Here is a 25,422-nt window from a genome sequence, read left to right as displayed (position 1 = left end):
GCCTGCGCAGGCCCTGGCTCTAGCTGTGGGTCAGGGCCTATTTGCTACTCTGAGCTCCCTTCCAAGCCTGGGGCTGACTCTGAGCATCAGTACCCAAGGAAGATGCTCTAGCACACACCCACCAGTGTGGGGTGGACTGGGGAGGGCGTGGAGGTGGATGGGCAGACGTGACTTCAGCTCTTGGCTCTGTATGCACTGAAGGGCAGAAACCAGGCCAGGCTCAGAATATTCTAGAGCTTAATTTCCTTATCTCTAGAGAGAATAATATCTGCCTCTCAGGACAATGGCAAGAATTAAATGCAAGCAAGTGTTAGCATATTGGAAGACAGAAGTTGTTTTTTAAAAATATTTATTCTCTCTCGTCCTTCCCAGAGCGAACGTTTCAACAATGGCGTCGGAGTTGGGGTTGGGGAGGAAAGAGAGTTGGGGGAAGGAGCTGGTCTTCACACTCATGGGTTGCTTTCCAGTTTATGGAATTCTTTAACAAATCTACCCCTATATGACAAATTTACAACAATCTGAGGGGGGAGGTATTATTATCACACCCATTTTACAGACTTAGAAACTGAGGCACTGTTGGCTTAAAAGAACTGCTAAGCTGCCCAGTTGGGCCTGCCAAATGCCCCTATAACCTTTAGTGGCATTGTTCCTCACAAACTTCCCACCTTTTTGGGAAGTCCCAGTTAGGGTCCCTTAGGTTCAAAGCCAAGGCCATAGACATTGAGAACATGCCCTATTTGTTCAGGTTGTACTTAGAGAAAGGAGGCGGGCATGGGGGTGAGGGCTTGACCGAGGATTCCTTCCTTCTGCAGGTTCCTCTTTGAAGATGAAAACAATTCAACAACCTTCTTCTCCATGCCTTTCAGAATGAATTTCTTCTTCTCCCGGATTTTTCTTTCAATTCTTGGCTGAAGTTTCAAGCTGTGATCACTCCAGGTAAGAGCAGAATTTGAGTTAACTTTGTGCATCAGAGAGACCAAGGCAGGCAAGGTGAAGGAAAACGATTGCAGCATCCCCAGTGCGTTCCCAGCCCTACCTCCCCTCATATTCTAGTTTCTGTGTCTTTGTTCACACTGATCCTGTAGCTGGGTGGTGACTGTCTCTAACCCATCGGCTTGTCTACACCTCTACCTTCAGACACCCTTTGGCACACCTTTCCAAGGAAGGCAGTCATCCCTACACTCCCTTCTCTCCACTCCCAAACCCCTGAATGCATTTCTATGAAATTAATGTGCTCAAGCTTCTGACCTCTCTGCAAGGGGCCCCAGGGGTCTCTCCTCTGTAGTTAACACTCAGCATTTTATCTTCTCCAACTCAGACCCCCTAAATGTCTCTGCCCCAGTCTCTGTTGCTATTAATCCAGTGTTGGCCACAGGCAAAGCTGTTATTCACTCCTAAATGCCTCCATCACTCCCATTCAGGCTCTCTGACCTTTGGCCCCACACCCCAGTTCCCACTACCCAGCCCAGTCTCCTGCTGGTGTTCTGATCTTTTAGGCTTCTCCAGCTCAAAAGCTCGGCATGAGTCAGAATCAGAATTCACCCCTGATTCTGAGGCACTGCAGCCAGAGGGAAAGTCTCCCCACCTTCCACTATGGCCCCTGTAGGTGCAGGAAGGCAAGGCCAGCCCCTACTGGCCATGAGGTGTGGCCTCTAGCTTCTAAGCTTGACTCTCCCACTCACCAGCCACACATCCTTCCCTGGCTGCTCCTTTGCATGTGATAAACTTCTCTCTGGATCGTGGTTTCTTCATCTGGAGAATGAGGGAGTTGAACCACATGTGTGTAAGAGTACCTCCTGCTTCTATGATACCTTTTCAAATGGCTGAATATTTGGAATATCTTTCTTTAAGGGACCTCAGAAAAGCTCAAGACCCAAGACTAATTTTATTAATAAAGCCAGCCTTGTGGAATCTCTAAGAATTAATCATTAGACTCTTTTCAAAGTTATCTATTAATGACCTGGAAAAAGACAAAGACAACCTCATCTGATGTGTGCATAGCCCAAGGGAGAGGCAATGGGAGATATTGTAATGCAATCCCCCAGACCCCAAAAAAGATGCCGACAAACTAGAATGATGAGCTACATTGGAGTGGATTTTCCTTGTAGAGGAAATGAAATCTGAGCAGAATCCGAAAAGGTACTTTTCCTGTGAAGAAAATGAAGACATTTAAGCTGTTGTAGGGATTGGAAACACCGGGGACACCTGATTTCTGTCTTCAAAGATGAGAAGGCCACAGATCCCCCATTTGGCATCATAAAGCATGCGCTCATGGACAAAAGAAACCAGATTCAACTGCAGAGTTACAGCCTGCAGTGGCAGTGGTAGTGACGGGCATTGTGGTGAGACTGACGTTTGCTCTCAGTAAGGGACTTTGGACAGCAGGTGTGCCCTGCCAGGTTTCCTTCATTAGGCGGGGGTTTCCAGAGGAGCTACTCTACCTGAGAAGCAAAAGTGACCAAGACAGAGGAACTTCTTCTCTCCTAATCATGCACTTCAGAGGAGGAGATACATGATAGTACCCAGGTAAATGCATGCATAAACAGCCCATACTAGTACAGAGATAAACACAAGCATAGATAGTACAGAATCATATATAGGTAAGCACATGCATATCCAGTACATAATAGGACACAGGTGCTGTGGTTTGGAGGTTTCTGTCCCCTCCAAAACTCATGTTGAAACTTAATCCCCAGTGTAATCATGTTGGGAGGTGTAGCCTAATGGAAAGTGTTTAGGTCATGAGGGCTCTGCCCTCATTAATAAATTAATGCTTCTATACAAAAGGATTGCAGGAATGAGTTTGCCCTTCTCTTCTGCTCTTGGATCATGTGAGGACACGGAGTTCCTTTCCCTGAAAATGCACCAAAGAGGCACCACCTTGGAAGTGGAGACCAGGCCCTTAACAGACACCAAACCTATAGGAATCTTGATGTTGGATCTCCCAGCCTCCAAAACTGTGAGAAATAGATTTATGTTCTTTATAAATCACCCAGTCTGTGGTGCTCTATTATAGCAGCAGAAAACAGACTAAGATAGCAGGTACATACGGGCAAACGGTGTATGATTGTACACAGGTGAACATGTACTTAAACAGAATATGGTAGTGCACAAGCAAACACATGCATAAACAGTACGTAGTCACACACAGGCTAATGCATACATAGGCCAGATCATTTCCCACATTGGCAGTACTATGAAGGGGATGAAGATGGGCTCAGAGGATCGGGAGTGGATAGAGGTCCAGGGCAGTAAGAGCCACTGTAGTTGAGGTGGTCAGGGAAGGTGTCCCTGAAAAGATTCCACCTGAACTGACACCAAAGGGCAGGGGTGAGCAGTGATGAAAAGGGCCCCTCTCTCAGGCAGGGAGCAGCAAATTCATTATCACTGAGGCAGGACACAGCTTAGCATTGCTCAGGACAATACGATCAGTGTGGCTGGAGATCAGTGCACTTTCAGAGATGACACGGATTGAGGTTAGGAAGACTAGCAGGTGTTGACTCCTCCAGGTCTTAATTTATAAGGGTAGCAGATCTGATAGGCTACTTGTGATGTGGTGAGCTCCCCATCAACTGGGCAATGGAAAGAGGGGCTGGGTGACCACTGATCAGGAATGTCGGATGTGGGAGAGAGTGAGGAAGAAATTGAAGTGGAATGCTTTAAAGCACTGTCCGTCTTTGACATCAAGACACTCACTTTGCTGAGCTCAGAGACATCTGAAGTTTAATCACCTGCAGATTTGATTGAATGTATTTTGCCAATATTGAGGGACAGCCACCATGAGGAGAAGTGCCAGTGCAGATGCCAACTGAGGAGAGGCCAGGACCTCAGTACCATGGATACAGCAAATGTGGACAGAGCCAGTGCCGTGGCTCATTTAGAGCCAGACATGAAAGGCAGCTGGCTGTGCCTCCTTGCTTTGACTGCTGAAAACCATAAATAAATACATGTAAAAAGTTGGATGTTAGCTCTGTCATTATTTTACAATGATGATAGGCCGTTAGAATATGAATGCAGTTTGAAAGATAGCACTGTCTTTGATACATCAAAAAGCCCTCTCCACCTGACTAGAACTTTGGAGGGACGCTACCAGGATAAACTCCTCCCTGCCTGTTCTCCTGATGTCGTATTACGATGACAGAAGCTCTCAATGTATCAACTTAATATCAGTTCAAAAACCGTCTTAGTTCTGCCCTAGTGAAGTCGAATGGAGTTTTATCATTTTTTCTTGGGCATAAGATGCTCAATTTTCCAGAGGGAAAAAATGCAGAATGGGGTTGAAAATGTAATCATATTTGGGAGAAATGGGTAATCATATTCTTGTGGTATTAAAGACTTCCCTAAGAAAACTCTGCTACCAAGAATGGGGTCACAGGGTTGAGAATCCATCTGACACTGTGGAAGAAAGGCAATGTTATCCCTATCTACATTTCCAGAATCTGATATCTATTTTCTCCCCATTCGCTTGCCCGTGGTATGGCTACATCTGCATCTATACAGTAGATGGATTTTCCATCTACTTGTCCTTCTTTGATCAGAGCTCAACCTCTGTGAGCTTTGATTTCCAATTCCTAGAATAGAGACAGGGTACTTGCCCCTGAGCCCCTCAATACCCAGTGACTGAATTCCCTCTGTTTTGGCTTTCGTGACACTGTCCAGGTACACTCCCCTTTAATGGAGACTTCTGAGTCTGCTCTGGTTCTAGAAAGGCAATCTAAGTTAATTTCCACAATTTTCATTGTATTGGCAAAGAACTTGAGGCTTTGTTGTTCAAGAAACTTCCCAGGATCTATTAAGGGGCAGATCTATTTATCAAACCCAGACTTACAGATGCCAGTGTCCAGGCTTTGCCCTGTTCCCCATAATTGCCCCTAAGAACCATCTGTAGCACATCTGAGATGGAGCCACGGAGTCCTAGTCTGGCCTCCTGGAATCCACCCACTCCTGTCTGGGGAGCTGCCTGCCCTTTGCTGGCCCTTCTGATGAAGGCTCCACTCCATCTGGTGAGACCTGGGAGCCTCTGGTCCGGTTACCAGCTAGCCCTCCCATCTCCCATATCTTGAAGTCTGCTGGGAGGGAGGACTCGGGTAATAACCACGCTAATGACAAAGCGCTGACTGAAGACCCCAGTAACCTCTTGGTTTCCTCCCTTCCCATGGCCGTGGTGTAATGAAGCCAGGCAGGCACTTGGGGAGTAATCGGATCCAGCTCAGGGTTAGCTAAGAGGTGGTTTGTGGTCAGGTGTCCAACAGATGGGTTCAAATTACCTGACTTTAATTTCAAGTAATTGGTGAGCTGGATTACCCTCCAGCTCAGGGGACCTGGAACTATATGTCTTTTACTATCAGCCCTGAAGGAAAAGGAGAGTCTGCTCCATGGGGGTGGTGAGGGCAGGGGTGGGAAAGGCCAGGGTCTGGACACAGGGGTATCCAAATGATTCCAGAGGCTGGGCCAGAGTCCCTCAACCTTCAAGGAAGTTTTCTAATAATAGGTTAAGATTCTATTGCAGAACTTGCAAAGACTTCTCTCCAGATGACGGAAGAGAGTTAAAATCATAAAGGGTGAGATTTGGTTATGTAATTCTCTCTCTTCTGTTTTTTTTTTTTTGTTGTTGCTGTTGTTGTTTAATTACCAAAATGTTTATGCAAATGCACATATTTCCAAATGCTTGTTTAGTCTGCTTGTGCATCTATTTACACTCTTAATAATCACTAGACTTTACTGGGGATGTCCAGGCACTTGGCTAAGTGTTTTACATGTCAGAGCTTCTCCAATGTTCCAATGACCCTTATGGGGTAGAGACTCACAGCTATCACTTTACAGATGTGAATACTGATAGTGAAAGGGGTGGATGGGCCTGCCCCTGGTCCATGGCTCCTCATGGAGAGCTGGATCCCAGCACAGTAAACCACCTCAAAGGCTCCATCCCTTTGTCTCTGCTGAGTGCAAGCTCTTCAACTCCTCTCAGGAAAATGACAAGGACTTTCATCCCAACGCCTCCACTCCTGCTCTCTCCCTAGTTTCTTCATCTTGTGTTCATTCATTCATTTATTCTTGCAAAAATCACATCCCCAAGTCTGTATTTAGCCTGTGCTTGACCTATATTAGACACTCAATAAACATTTTGAGGGTGAATTAATGAACACGAATGCAAGAGTTAATAAGACAGGGCTCTTCCATCAACAGGTTATGCATACCTGGTGAGAACAAAACTATAAACACATCCATGCACACCAAGATGGTAATTTCACAATATATAGTGATAAAAAGAATTGTGAGAAAAAAATGAAGCCACATTTGCAAAAAAGTGAAGTGCCTTACACAGCATTGGGTGCATATGTAATAAGTGGTCAGTGAGCAGGCTGGGTAGCTTCCCCAGTTGACTATTGTTTCCACAGGTGGGACATGTTTGCGCGTGCATATGTGTGTGTGCGTGTGCATATATGTGTGTTTGTGTGAACAAATCTGTGCATGTATGTGTATGAGTGTTTGCCGTGTCTTTAATCTTCTGCGTTTTCAGCTGCTGGTCCATGCCTGGTCATATTCTTGGTACTCAGATTATGATGGATGTTTAAATAAATAAAAAACAAGGCCTGAGACCAAGTGAAGAGGCAGTTAAAATGTCACCCCAAAGCTTCCTGAGGGCTCTTGAAAGGCGGTCTGAGTTATTTTGTATTCTGCATTTGTGCTAAGAAGTGCTGTCTGACAGAGCATCTGGGAAGAAAACCAAGAGAAAATATAGCCATCTTGATCCTACCTGCTTGAGAGCTGTAAGCCACAGCTTTCAGAGAGATGGTCCAGTGAGAGAGAGGGGCTAGCTGGGAAAGAATTAGACTACAAACAGGGAAGTTTCATTGTCTGCAAAGTGGGGAGACTCCAGGTTGTGTGGGGCTGTGGAATAATAATCTGACATCACCTGTGGAAGGCTCTCAGTTGTTGTCTGGTCAGTTGGACAGACCCTCAGCCTTGACCATCCTCACTTTGCACATCTGCAGCATGGAACCCACAAGGCATCCAACGGGCTTGCTGTAACTCTCAGATGAGGCGATGGATGTTTCCAATTGCTTTAGATTCACTGTCACATGCCACAAGAGGGCTGGCATATTTATTAATTTACAATGTATGAACTTGTAATATCTTACTGAATAGCAAGCGTGGTCCTTGCACCTCTAGCGCATTATGCAATCGCCGTGGCCAACTGAACAATTCTCACATGAAGCTTGTCTACGTTACTTAGGTGGCCACTGAGAGAGCTCGGGCCCCCAGACAGTTAAACCACGCTGGGGCCACCTGGTACTTGAAGCACCTTAAGGGCCTTCATAAAACTGCTGGGTGACCACAAAACTAACCACCAGTTCCTCTGGAGCCCAGCCCAGCAGTGTGCACCCGAACCGCGGGAGTAAAAGGTGATGCAGCACTTTGTCACTCCCTGTCTCGAGCAGGCAGGCAGGCCAGGGGCAGCCAGCCCAGTTATCAGTTTCTCACAGAAACCTGCGCCGGTCAGCCTGCCTGGAAAGTCCCACGGGGTGAGGACGCTGGTGCCCTGCCTCCTCTGTCTATGTCTGGGCTGTTCCCTCAGGGGCAGCAGATCTTGAATCCTTAGCATTGTCAAGAGTTCCAGTGACTTTGGATTCAAAGGGTATGGTCTTTCAGATAAGGTTGGCTTTTCCTGGGTGTCCTTAGGAAGCTGGAGGAGATGCTGGAACAAATCATGTGTTGGAAAATGCATCTAGTAATGGGAACATCTCAGCAGTGTCTTGACCACTGTAGAGTTCAGACATTTGGGGACAGAGTCTGAGTGTATATTGCTTTCCTCCCTAAATCTTAGGCCACTCTAACTCTGACTATACTACCTTGCAACCTTCCTGATACACACACACACTCTCTCTCTCTCTCAATCATCCTGTCAATTCTTCCTTGGAAAACCAGCAAGTTCTGATTGCTTAGTTTATCAAATCCCCTTGTGATCGAGGTAATGAAAACATTACCTGGGAAGCCAGTCCCCGGGTTTGAATCCCAGGGTCACCACATACTAACCACGTGGTCTGGGCAGCTCATCTGTCCTCCTTGCTCTGTCCTTTCTGTCTCAGTAGGTTTAGGGATGGGGTCTGGGAATCTGGGTTAAAGCAAACCAACAAATCAACTACCCCAGGGGGTTGCGCCGGCAGTGGTTCACGGGCTACTCTGAGAAACCCTGCACTGATGGAGGGTGGGGGGCCCAGGGATGAAGTTCTGAGGGTTAGTGACCCCTGGAAATGGTAAGAAAGATAGTATTACTCGTGTGTGTTTCCATGTGGGAAGAGACAAAGTGTCATTGAGTCTCAAAGGGCTCTTTGGCCCCAAACAACTTAGAACCAGAAGGTAGAAAAGAGAGGAGAGCTGGCAATGACTCCAAGGGTTAGAGCCTATCCTCCTAGAAGAACATGGCACCCCTACCCTATTGGTGTGGCAGATAATAGGGAGACAGTAGTTCTGTTTAAATATGTGAAGATCCAGAACTGTGGGTGGATGGCAAGTTATTTAAACAGCAACGTCCCAGGAAACACAGGGAAGACCAACTAGCCCTTCAAGGCTTCCGGTGCACAGCTCCCTGACACTGCAGGCTCTGGAAGTAGCCCCACGGAGAAGAGGAATGGGAATGATTGCGAAAAGGCCAGACAGTGAAGGTGAAAAGGAATCGAGGCTTTGCAGATGAGGTAGGACTTGAGGTGCACTTGGAATGATGGCAGTGTGCTTATTTTCCAACATAGCTTATGCACGTAGAAAGAAAAAAAAAAAAGAAGATTCTGAGTTTCTACAGTTTTCAAAATCCCCCAGTTCATGGACCCTTGCTGGTACTTTGGTGGTGGAATGAAACAGGTCTCCAAACTCTTCACACAGGATCCTTTGTATCAACACCACCCAGAAAACGTTGCTTGTCTTTTCCTTGAAGACATGTTCCATTTGGGGAATTTTTTTTTCATGACATCACAATCTCCAAGCCAAAGACTCTAGTCCCAAGAATCTGGTGTTTGTCTTTCAGGGAGGAAAGCTCAGAGAGTGTCATCTTGGCCACTATTCAGCAGACAGAACAAAGAAGAAGAGAGATCCAGCAGACTCCCTAAAATTATTGTAGTAGCTCAAACACAAACTTTACCTAAACATTGCTTGTGTTAGTCCAATCCCACCATTAATCTTCTGCCAACTGCATTTAGGAGGTGAAAGGCTGCTCTTTGATACTCAGTGTCCCTCCCTATGCTGCTGAATGGACAAAGGAGAAGATATTAGAAAGAAACAATCACTCAGTCGCGGTGTAATCCCTGCAATTTGGGTTGCCGAGGCAGGCGGATCTCCTGAGGTCAGGAGTTCAAGACTAGCCTGGACAATACGGTGAAACCCCATCTCTACTAAAAATACAAAAATTAGCTGGGTGTAGTGGCAGGCACCTGTAATCCCAGCTACTCAAGAGGCTGAGGCAGGAGAATCGCTGGAAGGTGGAGAATGCAGTGAGCCGAGATCGCACCACTGAACTCCATCCTGGGTTAAAGTGCGAAACTCTGTCTCAAAAAAAAAAAAAAAAAAAAAAAAAAAGCCAGGCATGGTGGCAAATTCCTATAGTCCCAGCTACTTGGGAGGCTGAGGCAGGAGAATCACTTGAACATGGGAGGTGGAGGTTGCAGTGCGCCAAGATCGCGCCACTGCACTCCAGCCTGGGTGACAGAGCAATGCTCTGTCTCAAAAAAAAAAAAAGAGAGAAAGAAAGAAAACAGAGTCATTCCAATCCCATGCAGATTTACTGAGTACTTACTATATGGTGCACCTGATGCAGGATCTAAAGAAAGGTCTTAGAACCAAAGCATTGCTTAAGATATTTCTGGCCTTATGACTGTTTGATGCAAAACTCAAAAGTTGTTAAGACTGTCCTGGCACCATTTTGTTCAGCCTGTAGGACCTATCACTAGGTCCTGAAACTCTCAAAACCTCAGTGTCCCATCTTTAAGACAAAGAATAGCCAAATTCTCCTCTCCATTCACGTTCTCTCAACAGGAAGCCGAGACAAAAGCGGAGTCAGACTTTTGAAACTGAAATTCCTTGGGTGGGAGGTGGGCTTCACACCCTGGGCTTCCAGCACCACCCACAGGCATTTCAGAAGCTCACTTCTTATTTCAGCATCTGACAAATAAAAAGAAAAGACCAAAAAAAAAAAAAAAAAAGTGATACTCTATTCCGTGTCAACAGTTTCTTCCTTTTTGCATCTAGATGTGAAGGCTGCCAACCACTCCTTAAAAAGATACAAGCTTTGCAATATGAATCCATGACCCCATATTTGAAACCTTGAGGCCATGTGCCCTTTGGCATTCAGTATGTTTCAGATTTAGAACGGTAATATGTTGCATGCACTCAGTATTATTTAACACCCCCAGTGGAGCCTGGGGCAGTGCCCCGCAATCAAGCCCATTAATATTTCTGCAGAAAAATGTATGAATATGCACACCAAGTAGGATAAATAAAGACTATCAACAGTCCAGTGTCAGTCCAGGTCAACTTTTGCTGCCTAATGAGTTCAGATCAGGCCAGTTGTTGCAGTCAAATAAGTCATAAAATGTAAGCCTTCAGAGTGTTTGGGCTTCCAGAATTGTAGGTAAGGGATTGCGGACCTGTAATAGCAAGAAGCACTGAGTGAGAGTTTATCATGTGCCAGCCAGTGTGCTAAGTGTGCCCAGCCGCATGGGCAGGTGTTCCTATTACCCCCCATGCTGTAGCAAAGAAACAGAGTCTGAGTGAGGGTGATGTGGGTAAACGTGAGCGGTGGCGGGGGGGGGGGGTCTCTCTGCCTCGTTCCAAGGCTCCATTCTGAATGAAGGCATCAGAACAAAGTCCTATGCCTGTCAGCTGAGAGTGATAGGAATGATTTGAAAATGTAAGTGGCTTGCGTGGGCCAAAAAAGCAGCTCATTCTGACACTCCTAATTTTGCCGGTACCTCCTCCCAGCCAAGAAGAGAGGATCATATTAACATAAGGGGAATCAGAGAACAAGTAGAACATAGACATGCCAGTTTCTCCCCTTGGGTGTTGAGGAATCAGGAGTCCTGTCTAACCAGACTGGAATTTTCAGCCTCAAGGACCACAGAGACTCCTCACTTCTCCTCCTTCCCAAAGCGTGAGCCTCACGACTGATTGCCTTGTCTCCAGATTGGCTCTTTCTAACATCCCTCACACCATGGTTAGATTTATCTTCCTAAAATGTTTCTCTGAACATATTATTTCTCTGCTGAAAATACTCCAGGGCTTCCTGCTGTCTACAGAAGAAGTTCACATGTTTTGACTTGGCCTCCAAAGGATGCACTGGATACCTCCTCAGATAAACTAAACCATGTGATGTCACTGCATAGCCCCCCATTTTCCCATACCATGTTCTATTGCTACCACCATCTCTCCACCTTTACCGTCTTTCCTTTGTGTTTTAAGCAACAGTTTCTTCAGTTCCAAGATCACCTCCTCAAAGAAGGCTTGTCTATGGCCCACCAAATGGAAGCAGACCTGTGTATTCTCAGCTCATGTTGCCTTTGCTTCTCTTCTGACAGCTTTCAAATGCCTCTTCAGTTCAATTATTCTTTCAGCTCCCCTTTGTTTAATATGGCAAATGGGACCCTATTTTATCAATCAAATTATTACTATCTTATCAGTTAATCTGTATAATTTTATACTGTTATGTTGAATAAATGAAACCCAGTAGGTTGCAAATGTAAATCCAGATTAGCTTAGCTTCAGAACAAGTAGGCTACATATTCAGTTCCCTACTTGCATAGGTGTGCAACCTGGGAGGTTCTCAGATAACAGCCCAAGTGTTAGGGTATTGCTTGTCAAATATGTTCCTTGCTCTATGATAACAAAAAAATCTAACTTCAAAAGATTCCTTATAACCAACTATTTATCTACCCATTCTTATCTATATGAATAGATAATATGTTATCCCCTTCAATTATTCTCTAAAAAACTCACAAAGATTATAAACCAAAGAGGAAACAAGTCATTTCTTTTAGCTCTATACTACTTCAAATGTCACTGCTCCTCTCGGTCCAGCTTCTTAGAGCAATTACATGCACCATCAGGATCCTTGGTGATTTTGTAGACTTTCTTGGTCTTTAGTTGATAGTTCAAGGCTTTGGAGAGGTATCAAGGATGCTTGCAAAGATGACAACTAAAGGCCTGGGTAATCCTTCAACGAATGGATCCCTTGTTTTCTGCATTCACCCATGTTTGGCTTAGTCAGTTGTGGTATGTCTATAAGCAGATTTCCAAGCTTCTTTTGCTGAATTCTGAATGGCAGATAAAAGATTTCCAAGTGATTTGATCTTAATGGTGTTTTGGGGAGTTGAGGGGTTGAACTCTTTATGGGAGAAGTGAATTTTCATGGAGAGATCAGGCTTTCTGTGATTCTTTAGATAGGCAAGAGACTGCAGTGCTGAATTGAACCTCAGAATGGGGCTCTTCTTTTTCTCTTGCTCAGCGAGTCTTCCAGCATTTATGTTAGCTTCACAGTCCTAAGGCAGCCATGCAACAGGAAGCCCTTCTAATTATTCTCAGTGATTCTTATAAACATATCTTTCTTTATCAGTTTCCCAGACTCAGTCCCGGTCATCCCTGACCTCAAGGCTCTCCTAGTCTAGAAGAAGAGGTGAACACTGGCCCATTACACCTGACTTAGGCCCTCCCTCTTTCCCCAGCCCTTTGAGATGCTGGAGATGACTTGCCTGCTGACCCAGCTCCCATGTCATCCTTGAGAGTGTGGGCAGCTCCAACATGACTTTCCTTCTGGAGTTTGGGCCACCAGGAGTGGGCGTACTTCTGCCTGTCACTAAGCAGACATGACATGAGTGGGTACAACTGACATGTTTTTTTTTTTTTTTTTCCTTTTGGATGTGTGGGTGCCTGCAAGATTTTCTTTTCTTCCTTCCTTTCAGAAGTGCAGCAGGGAGAATGCCAATCAGGAGTTGGTGGTTCCATCCACAGCCATTCAACCGGCCACCCTGACTGAGTTCCTCAAATCATAGACATCTATGACACTGTGGCATTGAGATCTGACAGTATGCGGCTTCCTCACTCTCCCATGTTGGAGGATGCTCAGAGTGCTGCCGGAACAGGACACAGAGATAGCACAGATCTTTCTACTAATAGAACACCAATGCTGTGGAAGGCTAATACTAGCACATACTATAATAAAAGTAGGGCTTTCTGTTCCTATATACGAATGTTTTAGCTTACATTTCACTTCTTTCACCTTCTTCATGGAAATCTCGCAGCCTCATCTTCCCAATATAGTTAATATTCTCTTTACACTTCCTGTGATGGCTCCCATCCCATTCCATGCTTTCCCTTCCACTGCATGCCTTATGCATGTCGGTCTATGTTCAATGTCTGCGTTTGCCATTAGACTATGAGCTTCACTAGGAGGAAGAGTGAGTAAGTGGGTCTTATTCATCATTGTCCTCTCAGTGTCCAGTATGGTTCCTGGCATAGAGTAGGTATTTAATAAATACATGTACAATTGAAATAGGATTCAGTGTTAACTTTAATGACCCCAAAGACTTCTAAGTGATGCAAGAGAGATCTTATTAGTCTAATTTAAAGATGAGGAAACAAGTTCAGAGTTGGTGACTGGGATTAAGCCAAAGCTCTAGAGCCTATTTTCTAACTCATATTGATATTTTCGGGGAAAAAAAAATATGAAATTTTGGTCAAGACCAGAGAAATGTTTGGTATTCATTGTCTGTAGAATGAACATAAAATGGTCTTTAACACTTATATCAGGCAACCAATTTAGGAAGCTATAAGTCATTGCTCACCTATGTAGTTTGGAAAGAGCCTTGTGTATATAGGCAGTCAACAAGAATGGGTGAATGTACCTCAGTTTCCTTTCTGTACAGTAGAGGCAAACATATTTGCTATACCTAGTTTACTGTGTTGGTCTCAGGAGTGAATGCGATATTAAGGGTGCAAAATTTGGGGAGACTATCTCTGTCTTAGGTGATGGGCATTTACTGAAATGCCATCCCCATTCCATTTTGAGAGCCTGTCTCTGTCATAGTATGAGGTGTGCCCATCTATGCCCCCTTCCCAGCCATGATGTTCTCTAGTTTCCAGAATGCTGGGTCTCTAAGAATTTTATTTTGAAATCTTCATCTTGACCTGGTCCTAGACTCTATCCCTTTATGTTTATGGGCCAGGGTGTGGGGAAGGTGCACTGGATTTGTCTTTGGGATTATCTTGCCAATCTGCCAAGAAAAATAGTTGTCCCTCAGAAAGGGGAGAAATTTAGACAATACATGTTCTCCTAATGCCAATGTTTATTGGTATCAACTAGCTCTATACACACATTGGTATGCTACCTTCAGATCCCAACATTTCTGAGGCAATGGATATAATTCTACAATCTTGGAAGTTTCCTTTTTTAAAAAAACAGGTGGAGGCTTTTCAGCAAAATCCAATTCTGCCTAACTATGTCTTTTAGCTTGCTTCACACATTTAAAAATTTAGAAAAGTGTGTCCCACACCCAGGGAAATTTGCCCCAAAGGTAATAGAGATGACCCTATCTTGATGATTGATTGATGCTGGGGTGAAAGATCTATGCTGATCAATTGTAGAAGAAAGAGTTACCTCTAGAATGTTCAATATTCTCAATGGGAGTTTCAGTTCTAGAATTTTATTCCATATCATGTAATGCCAAGATTAATCATAAAAACAAATATTTATTTTCACAAACATCTCTTAAATATGTACAGTTGACTCTCCCATTTACATAAAAATTGGAAGCTCAGCTGGGATTTCTGCTGGATCCAGGGGTCAGACTAAGATTAATACCACACTACTAGTGGCAACTGTCACTGCCATTTCTCTAAGTCCTGTTTTGTTTAGAATCTTGAATTACTAGAATCACTGTAACTTCTCCCCTTCTCAACCTCTTACTCGCAAGAGCTCTTTTGAGCAAGTTTTATAGCTTCATCTTATCCACCCTTTGGTTATTGGAATCGGGTAGTTGCTTTCCGGCTTCTATTTGAGAAAGGAGATCTTCCTATCTTTTGCACCTGGGAGTGTGTGACTTATTTAAGAGCAAGTTATTTGATGAAGTGCACAGTTCACTAGACCTCCTAATACCCTAGAGGGATAATTCAAAAGCTGTATCCAGATGGGATGACGTGGACACCTCTTACATAAGACCATGGGAGATAAGAGCTTTATCAATGGACTTTATCATTCATTGATCAAAAGTCTTCTGGCAAACTTCCCTATCATCCTGTAATGACATAGGGCCATCTCAGAGACTTCAGACAAGGCTCATCTGAGAATCCATGATGGGCAGGTATCTGGAAACCAGGCAGCATACACCTTGGGCATCTGATTCTTTCTTCATACTTTGAATCACTTATGCACACCTCAAATAATTGAGCATCTACTATGCTCCAGGAGGCATTGTTTAGGTACTGAAAATGGAGAGGTAAATAACATTATTTCTGCTTCAAAATAACCTCAGAGGTAGTCAAACATGGGTATAATTAACCAGAATGAGACACATTGACTTATTTTCTTATCAATTTTCTCTTCACTTCATGCATGTTTTAGACTCAAATTCTTCCTACTCCTCACTGATACTGATGGCAATTTTGGCAGAAAAAATGAGAGCAAGAGCAGTAAGTAAGAGGAGCACCAAACCAGAAAGTATCAGGAGGCAGGAGTGTCTGTCCTACCTCTGTCCTGACAGGACATGAGTGTGGCCATAAGCCAGTCAAGTCATGGCTGTAAGTTTCATTTCCTTAGCTGTAAGATGGGCTACTGGTAACAGCTCCTGTTACTGAGTCAAAGGGGTTACTTATATGTGAGAAAGCTTTGAAAAGTCTCCAATATAATGCAAATATGGGCAATTATATTAAGCAACTTCATATAGTCACATGCAACTAACTTTACCGAAGCAAACTGAAAAGGCATGAAGACACAAGAAGCCAATGGCCATTGAATCTTCTGCTAATCTTGTGAAACACAAAAAACTCCTCTAAGAAAATGCACAAACCTACAACATTTTGCAGAAAAAAAAAGTAAGGGTGTTCACAGACTTCCTGGTAGCCCATTTATGGAACATTAGAGAGCTTGTGGTCCCCATTTGGAAGCTGTCAGGTCGAAGGCAGTATCTTCGGATCTCAGTAGGCAGGACCAACCTAACCTAACGAAGAAAACCTCCCACCCACCTAGAAATTACCGAGCACCTAGAGTCGAGCCCCTTCTCCATCCTCACTGCTGTGTGTATCATGTGTATTTACACCTTACCGTTTCTTCTAGTGAAACAAAAGAACACCATCTGCCCAACCACATTCCGCTTCCAGGAAACTGAAATGAGAGCGGATGTTGTCTTTCACTGCTTGTTTTCATTTTTTCTTTATCCTTTTATGTGTACCTCTATTTTTGTTATCGCACTCTTAAAAGTAAAGATATACTTGGAGCAATTTTACCTCACATTTCTCCCTGAATTTTCCTAAGCCTGGACATCCTTAGGTGCCAGATGCCAGCCGCACAGGAGAAGTGGTGAGTACTCCTGTGGCCATTTACCAAAATAAGCTTTGAACCACCCAGTAAACACTCCCTCACACCCCTCCACAGCAAGGGCCATGTCTTATTCCCCTTCTGTCTCCATTCCATCAGTTCTTAGCAAGTAGGGGTTGAGAATTTGAGACCAGGAACAGGTCAGGAAATACTGTGGGTGAGAGGCCACAGGAGACAGTTCAACAGAACAAGGGTGCCAGGGTGTGGCCTTCAAGAGGGCCTTCCTGTGAAAAGCTTATTGACAGAGGTTCTTATGACAGAGTCCCTGAGAAGAAAGGTCCATAACAGGGCAAATAATTCCCCCAAGGCCAGAAGGACTTGGGATTCTGCCCAGATTAGAAGCTCAGTCCTACCCAGAAGAACAACAGCAAGAGATTAATTCATGAGCAGCAGGTTTAGGAATCAAAGTAGACAGGCAGTATTGCCAGAGTGCATCAGAGAATCGCCTATGAAAGACAGAAGCCACAGAACATGGATAGAACTTTGTCACTGTCCTCCATTTGTCCATGCAATGCTTTAGTAAATGAACTCCTTGGTGGATAACCACTTAAATGAGAGTCCACTGACTTATTTTCGAGGGACAATGAGCAGGAAAAAGCTGGCAGACTGTGTCTATGAAGAGAAAAATGTTCTCTTTCCATTAAGCCTCAAGGTTGAGAATTAAATTAAATAGACAGCAGAAGAAGAAAAACCCAGTTCTATAATGGTGAAAGAGCAAGACATGTGAACCCACCAAAATTAGGTCTCAAAGAGATAATATCAAAAAGAAGGCCAAGGGTTGCAAATAACAAATTTAGTCTTCTCAAAAGTCCACAGCAATGTATCTTTTTTCCCTCCAAGATGAGCAAGAATTTAATCATTCAACCAGTGGCCTGGTTCTTGGGAAACACTGCCAAAAATTAAAAATTAAATGGATCTGGGGACTGGGTCTTGCTCTTCAAATTAACTTACCTTTTAAATGACCATTTATACCTCACAGCATGTGAGCCTATTTTTACCAGCAATGGAAACTTCCTACTGCTAGGTGTTTGGGGTTACATTGATGAAGAAGACAAATTTCCTGATTTTAGGATGCTCAGAGTCTCTGACAAACTTCCAGGCTAGTGTGCTGGACTTCCCAAGATCACAGCAGATAAAGGCTGACGTTTTGTGTGCATGAGACTGTTTTTGTCCCAAGAACACCCCTTAAAATATTCAATACGTTCTTTTCTTTATTGTTGGGGAAAGCAAAGCAAAAGGCTGATAGCTCAAGAATAGAGAAGTTCAGCTTTGATAGACTCTTATTTTCTCCCTTGTTTACTGAACATATCTAGGTGAAACAAACAAACAAACAAATCAATCAGGGGCTAGATTGTATTAGCCAATGACTTTCTGGGAGAAAAAGAGGGTGCCGAACTATTTTCTGGTGTTTATGTAGCTATTAATAACAACTGCTTGGTTTTGCTAGGATTTGACTTCAAGGCAAATTAGGAAAAAAAGACATTTTTCAAGGAAGAGGACACTTTTTGTGGTAAGAGAGGTGATAAAATAAAGATTCATCTAATGTAGGGTAGCAAATAATTGACCTCCAATTCCTTTCAAATAACAATGATAGTAAATGTTTTCTCTGTGTTCAGAACTCTCCCTTCTGAGCACTTCCCAGACATTAACTCATTTAATCCACACAGCACGCCTGGGCTCCAGCCGCGACTCCACCCCACAGTGGACTCCTGGGTTGACGTGTCCAGCAAGAAATCCAGGATGCTCAGCTGTCCAGGGATATTGAACTTCCCAAGAGGATCTCCCCACAGAGATCTTTATATCCTCCTAGTTATTTTCATCAAAGTTGTATGAAAATCCATCCAAGGTGGAGGAGGGGAAGAACGAGGGCAGGAAACAGGTCTGGTTTTGTGACTACATGTGGTCTTAGCCCTAGTTTGCCTTCTTATGAAACAGGTGGGGAAAGTCACAGAATTGCAGAGCTCATGGGTGCTCATGGGTGTTGCAGGTTTGCAGGAAAGGATCCCAGAAGAAATCTCCCCAGGAGTCATGTAGCTTCTTTTCCTGGGGGCAGGTGGGTGTGCCATTTGCCACAGACAACAGTGTTTTGATTGTAAGGAAAGAACCTTTGAAAATATTTTGAATTAACTTTTTTCTGAGTAACTGTGCTTCCCCAGACCAAGTGGAGAGGTGAAAAAAGGCAGAGGTCCTAGTTCCATAGCCTCACTCGTCACATCATTCAATATCTGTCTATCCTCAAGGAGAGATTATTGAAAATTCTTTCATAGCTCATGCTCCACTCTTTTACATACATATCACACAAAACAGAACTTTTCAAAGAGTTCATCTCTAGGTCAATTGTTCACTCCTCCCTTTAAACACCATGATATACAAGAAAGCCAATGTTGTTTGAGAAATGAACGCCTAGCGCAAGAAATGCACTCTTGATAACAAAGCTCTCTTTTATCAGACTATAATTAGTGAAACTTCTTTCTGTCTTATGGAGTTACCTTGTTAGTCCCCATAAAACTCCGTTAAGTAAAGACATATCATTTTTTGTAGCATCAAGACAGGATTTCACCAATTGGAGGCTGGTTCTTCACTTTATGACTTGATTTTTTTTGGTAGCACTGTATGTATCCTCTCATTGGGTCTAAGCATTTTTTTTTTCTGGAATACTAAAGTATATTTAAATGTAAGAGAACAAGTCTCTGAACAAGAGGCTTTTTAATAGTTCAAGTTTTATATATGAAATGGTCCCAACTTTAATCCATCATTTTTATTCTAAGGAAATGTGCCTGGCAAGGACACTAGCGATTCTGGACCTAGCTAGAGGGAAGAGATATTCTAAGACACTCTAGAACTATCTTTTTTCTCCTTTCTAGAGAGCCTTGGTAAATAGTTTATATAAAATATTTTTATGTTCATTGAAATAGCAAACACCCTGTGTGACCACATTAGATAAAAATGCAGAAATGCCCAGGAGAAAACCTCCAAGCATGTGATAATATGACAAATGCCAATGACAAGTCAGGACGCATTTCAAAACCTGCTCAATCCTTCTAAAGTCCATCTGAAACCTCAGTTTGGTTTTCACTCTCATATATATGTGTATATACATACATGCACATGCACACACACACACACACATACGCTCACTCCCACTCCTTTTCCAGTAGCACAAGGGTTTGTGAACATCAAGAATTAAAGACAAAGTGACATTTCATACATCAGATGGGAAGTCCACTAGCTTATGTAATAAAGAGGGAAAAAGGTCCTTAAATTGCACTAATATACTGATTTTGTTAACCTGATTTGAATTAAAGCAAATAATCAAAATTGTGTTCAGCTCCTTCTATCAGAGGCAAACCAAAATTGGCTGTAAACTGTTTTGAACAATGCATTTCAAGCCTCAGCAGAGGGTGTCTTATGATGCAGTCAACCAACCTCCTAAATGGGGCTCTGAGCTGCATTTCTCCTTCCACTACCTGTCCAATCTGTGAGGCAGGAATAGCCCCTATAATCCAGTATGCCAGGGTCTCTTTGGGAACAAACCTACCAGGATTCAAATTCCAACTCTGCCACCCTCTCACTGTGAACCCTCGGGTATGTTTCAGAGCCCCTGAGCATCTCAGCATCCTCATGAGATATGTAGGGCATGATGTGAAAAGCTTGCTGTATAGGTGGCCTTCCATAAATGTGAGCTATTACCATCTTCAAGTTTTTATTTTCCTGGAGGGATCATAATATCAAAATATAAGTTACCTGATTCATAATATCAAAATATAAGTTACCTGATTCAGGTATACATGATTTGATTAAAATATATGCTATCTCATCAAAACGAGCTCAAATGCCACCTCCTCCAGTAAGGTGTCCCAGATGCGCAGTGAGGGGAAATCTACTCTACCCTCTTTGATGATAACAGTGGTACCATTTGCACCTCTCTTGTAGCTCTTATCCCACCTGCCTTCTTGAGTCCCGGGAGTGTTGCCAGGCTCTCAGGGCATTCCTGACAGCGTGGGCTGCACCTGCTCACCTGTGCATCCCCCCAGTCCCAGCACCGTGCTGGGCACAGATGTTCCACTCATGTGCATGTGTAACCTCGACAGCCAAGCAAAAGCAAAGCCAGCCCTGGGTGCAATGAATGGTCGGCTAATGTCCTGTGATACAGGCAAACCAGCATGTTTCTTCAGCCCGTTGAAATGTGTGCTTGTTTTCATAACTGACTTCCTGCTGGGGGTAAAGTTCTTGCAGGCAGAGTCCATGGTTGAAGCCGGGAAGGGCATTCATCTTTTGGACCCAGGGCCTTCTGTGGCTTTTTCTAATGGATGGTCACTTAATCTGCCATAGGCATCAACATTACAAACAACCACCACAGACCTCGTGTTTTCTTTCAGTTAGAGTTACAAAGAAAAAAATAACAGAACAGAAAATAGATTGTCACCTGCCATGAATATCATAAAAAAAAATATTGGTGGAGGGTGGTGGGAGAATCCTCAAATAACAACCCCAAAAAGAAATTTCAGCTTCTAGTATGAACATGATTTAAATTTTCATGAACAAATCATCTGATTCTCACAAAGGCAGCAGTGATGAAAAAAAAGTAATAAACCACGGGGGGTTGGGGGAGAATCTGTGACCCAACAGGGTCCCCCAAAGGACCCCTCTGACCAGGCTTTGGTGCATGCTCCTTGTCTCAGAGAGCACCTCCTGCACTGGGCTAATTATCTTTTAAAATTCATATCTGGAGCCACGGTCTGGCTCGTGGGATTAAGCACGGTATGCTTTGCAAATTGAAAATAAGATAGCTGTTAGGAATATACACTTGCCTCTATGATTACCGCGGCAAACAAAGGCAAAACATTAATTTACATCTATTATAATAGAGAAACAAAGCCGGAGATATTCCTCATATCGCAGGCAAGAGATGAATTTGCAAAGGTGATGTTCCCGGAAGATGAGGCGGGTGATGGGCTACAGAGGTGTGGGGCTTTAGGGACAGCATTGAGAGACCACTGAGTCCTTTGGAGGTCATTATGTCCCCTGCACTCACCTTTTAGACAAGGAAACGGGTTCAGACAGAGAAAAGACAGGGTCATTTCTACCCAGCCGGCTAGGGGCAGAAAGAACTTGATCTCTCTGAAATCCACGCTTGATTTTCTAATGAGAGGGTAGCCATTGGATTGTGGTCTTTAATCAGAAGGCTGTTAGGATCACATTGAAACTCCTAAGATAATGTATTTTACCCTACCGAGGCTTTCTTCGGTGCTTCGCATGTTTGAGCCACTGTATCTGCTGTGGTGGGTACTATTATTATTTTTCCTTTTTCACAGATGAAGATATTGACATGCCTGAGGTTAAGGCACTTCCCTACATCCAGTCAGTCAGAACACAGCAGTGCCTAAACTGTCCCACAGACACTTGATCCCAAAGCAGCTGGTGCCACGGTTCCTGGAAGACCATTCCCAGCTTCTCATTCTAGATGCTCCTCGTTGGGTCAAATCACCTGACAAAGAGCATTTACCAATCTAACAGGAAGAATTTACCTACCCCTCCTCTGGGTCTACCATCTCCCTCTTCACAAATGCCCCATGTGGCATGAGGCATTACTGCTGTGTGTTGAAGAGTCCTAGGGACCACTGAGCTGTGAGCCCCTGAGGGCAAGGACCGCCTCTCTCTACCAGAGCTGCCGTGTCTGCCCTCTGTCAGGACTTAGGGCGTGGCTCTGGAAGTGAGACTGCCCGCTTTATGGAGACTTCCCCCTGCTGCATCTTGGCAGTTCTCCTGTTGCTCATCATCCAGACCTTTCATCCTTTCATCACTACACATACATGGTGCCATATTCTACCCATGTCGAATGCCAGCTCCTCAAACACAACCTGTCCACAAGACAACACCAAGTGACTCTCACAGAAAGCACGATCTTAGAGTCTTACTGGATATTGATGAAATTCTAGTGGCTGGTTTGAGGCGGGCCTTACAGTATGGTTCTCTCATTAGGAATCAAAGTGGGTCCAGAGATAATAGTTAAAGATTGATGGTGGGTGTAGCAAGGTGAAGATTTTGAGGTGAAAATTTTCAAAGAGTTGTGGGGTGTAAACTCCAAGTTTACCGCTACTTATTGAAGAGTTAGAATAGCTTGTTATTCTTTTACATGGGTTTTCTTGGAAGTTTGTAGAATAAATAATAAAGGTGTTTACAAATTTTTTCTTCCCAAGCAAGGATTTCCTGGAATTGTGAAATCACATTGATGTAGCCAGGAAACTGGGGCGAATGGGCCTGGTTCTCCAACATGTAATTTATGTAACCTCTTATTGAATGTAATGGCGGGCAATTTCTCTGGGGATTTCTATGCCACCCAAAGGACTTTGGACTTAGGAGGGACAGAGCCTGAATTCTGGTCCCAACAATGTTACTCTCTCATTGCAAGACCTCAGTGAGTCACTGGCCCTCTCTGACCCTCAGTTTTCTCCTCTGTCCAATGAGTCTTACAGGCAAGACTACACTTCATTCCACCCCTTTATGACTAAGTTTATTTGCCTAAGGGGGAGGCTTGAGTAGTGACCTGACTTCCCAGCAGAGACAGGAAAGAGGAGGAGTGGGGTGGGGGGTGGGGGGGGCATCAGAACAGGAGGAGGTAGAGAGGCAGAAAAGGGCAGGTGTGGAAGGCTCTAGAACAGCAAGGTCACTTTACTCAGGTCTGGGATTTTTAAGTGTTTTATCTGGTAGAAATGCATACAGCATTTACAAATTGGAAATAACTCTGTAAGCTCAGATAAGATTGTCGCAGTAATATTGTAGCCAGAAACAGCTCACCACGGCTTCCTTTCAATTAACCATTTAAATCACAGCCCATACAAACCCCAACCCCCACTGCTATATAATAAAAAAAGAAAGTTAGACTAGAGCTGAAGAGTTTTGATTCATGCTGCTGAATATGGAAGATCTGCAATCTTTCTCTTGGAGCTTATAGTCTAATGTGACTCTTTGAAAGAACATTCCTTCGGCTGCTGGCAAAGATATCTTCCCCGCCGACCCTTTCCTCCTGAGCTGCATGGTGATTCATTATAGATAACCCCTCCTGATTAATTTTGTTTTGACTTTAACTTTGACATTAAAAAAAAGAAAGAAACATAAGAGGTAAAATTCTCCCCTCTAACATTCACTGTGTGACTATTTTTAGCCAGCTTTGGTGTTTGATGCAGAAAAAGGAAAAACCTAAATTTAGAAATAAATTAAATTGTTGATTGCCATCAAAAGTCCCAGCTGTCAGATTAGAAAGTCATTGTGTTAGGCCATTTGTGATAAATAATAAATCAGTGATTTCCTTGAATCCCTTATTTGAGTTCTTTTTCTCTGTCAACTGATGCATCAGTAGATGCCCAGGCTGGTGAGGCACAGGCTGGCTGATCTTCACCAAAGCCCTTTCAAAGGTGCACATTTGCAGAGGAGTCAGTGTGTTCTGGGCCCCAGCAAAGGGACTGGCCAATTATCTGTGTACCTGGATTGACAGAGGGGGCCTGGCCCAGCTGCCCAACAAGGGTTACACAAGGCTGAGCTTGGATTCTGGTTCCAACTAGTGTGGGAATCCAGTGATGTTGTTTATTTCCAGGAGGCTCAGTTTCCAAGTCTATAAAATGGTTTGAACAATGTACATTACACAGGGATGTTGTGTGGAAGTTGTGAGCACAGTATGCAACATATGTAGGTGTCAGGATTTGGAAACAGTTATAATTATAATAATTATTAGTAGTAGTGTAGACAGCTACAGTAACTCAATAGTGCAGACGCCACAGGGAATCCGCAGGGAAGTCTGAAAGTGACTTTCAAGTGTGTTCTGTCCATTTTGGCTCAAAGCAAATGACTAAACCGTCTCCCTTACATACACTAAGCTGTGCAAATGCGTGCGAGATCAAGATTCCACTCCCTTTCGTGCTACAAGGCACAGCTGTGTTCTAAATGACTCTCAAACGTCATGCTCCTGGCTAAAACTCGCAGTGGAGGACTGAAATCAAACCCTTTGAGGAAAAATTAAATGATAGAAACTGAACTGAATGTGAACCTTGGCCAGTTAAAATTAGACAGAAATGTTGGTGAGTGTCTTCCTCAATGACCCTTCCAGGCCCCTGTGTCCTCAGCCTCAGAGACACGCACGCCCTGTGTTAATTTCTCTCTTTTTTGAAGCCCTGTGGAGAGTACAGCGCCTGGACAAACGTTCAGGGAAGAGCATTTAGGGCACTGCATTGTTGGAAGAAATAAATGAAGGAAGAAGGAAAGAAGGAAAAGATCAAGGGAGTGAGGAAGGAAAGAGGAAAGGAAGGGAGGGAGTAAGGAAAGGAAGGACAGCAGAAGAAGAGGAGAGAGAGAGGAAAGAAGGAAGAAGGGAAATGTAATAAGTCTCTGTGGTATGAGCAGTTTTACAGTATAGAGCATTATTTTGCAGTTTCTAAATTATGAAGACCTGAGTGTAGACTACTCTATACATAATATTATGCATATAGAAGGCAGCTGATAAATATCTTTGATTAATTTGGGGGAAATTTTACATTTAAGTTGGGAAAATAATAGCAATTCTTACCATTACAAGCAAACTATTCTGTGTACATGTGTATACAGCAGTATGTAATTGTTTTCCTCAGGCGATTCCAAAGGTTCCTTTAATTTAATAAAATTTTAATTTTAATTGTAATTAAAATTTAATAAATAGGCCAGGTGCGATGGCTCACACCTGTAATCCCAGCACTTTGGGAGGCTGAGGCAGGCAGATTACTTGAGGTCAGGAGTTTGAGACCAGTCTAGCCAACATGGCGAAACCCCATCTCTACTAAAAATACAAAAATTTGCCGGGCGTGGTGGTGGGTGCCTGT

The sequence above is a fragment of the Pan paniscus genome, chromosome 15, assembly GCF_029289425.2.
Source record: "Pan paniscus chromosome 15, NHGRI_mPanPan1-v2.0_pri, whole genome shotgun sequence".
Lineage (NCBI taxonomy): Eukaryota > Metazoa > Chordata > Mammalia > Primates > Hominidae > Pan > Pan paniscus.
The sequence above is the reverse complement of the archived record's forward strand: the minus strand, read 5'-3'. Positions refer to the sequence as shown.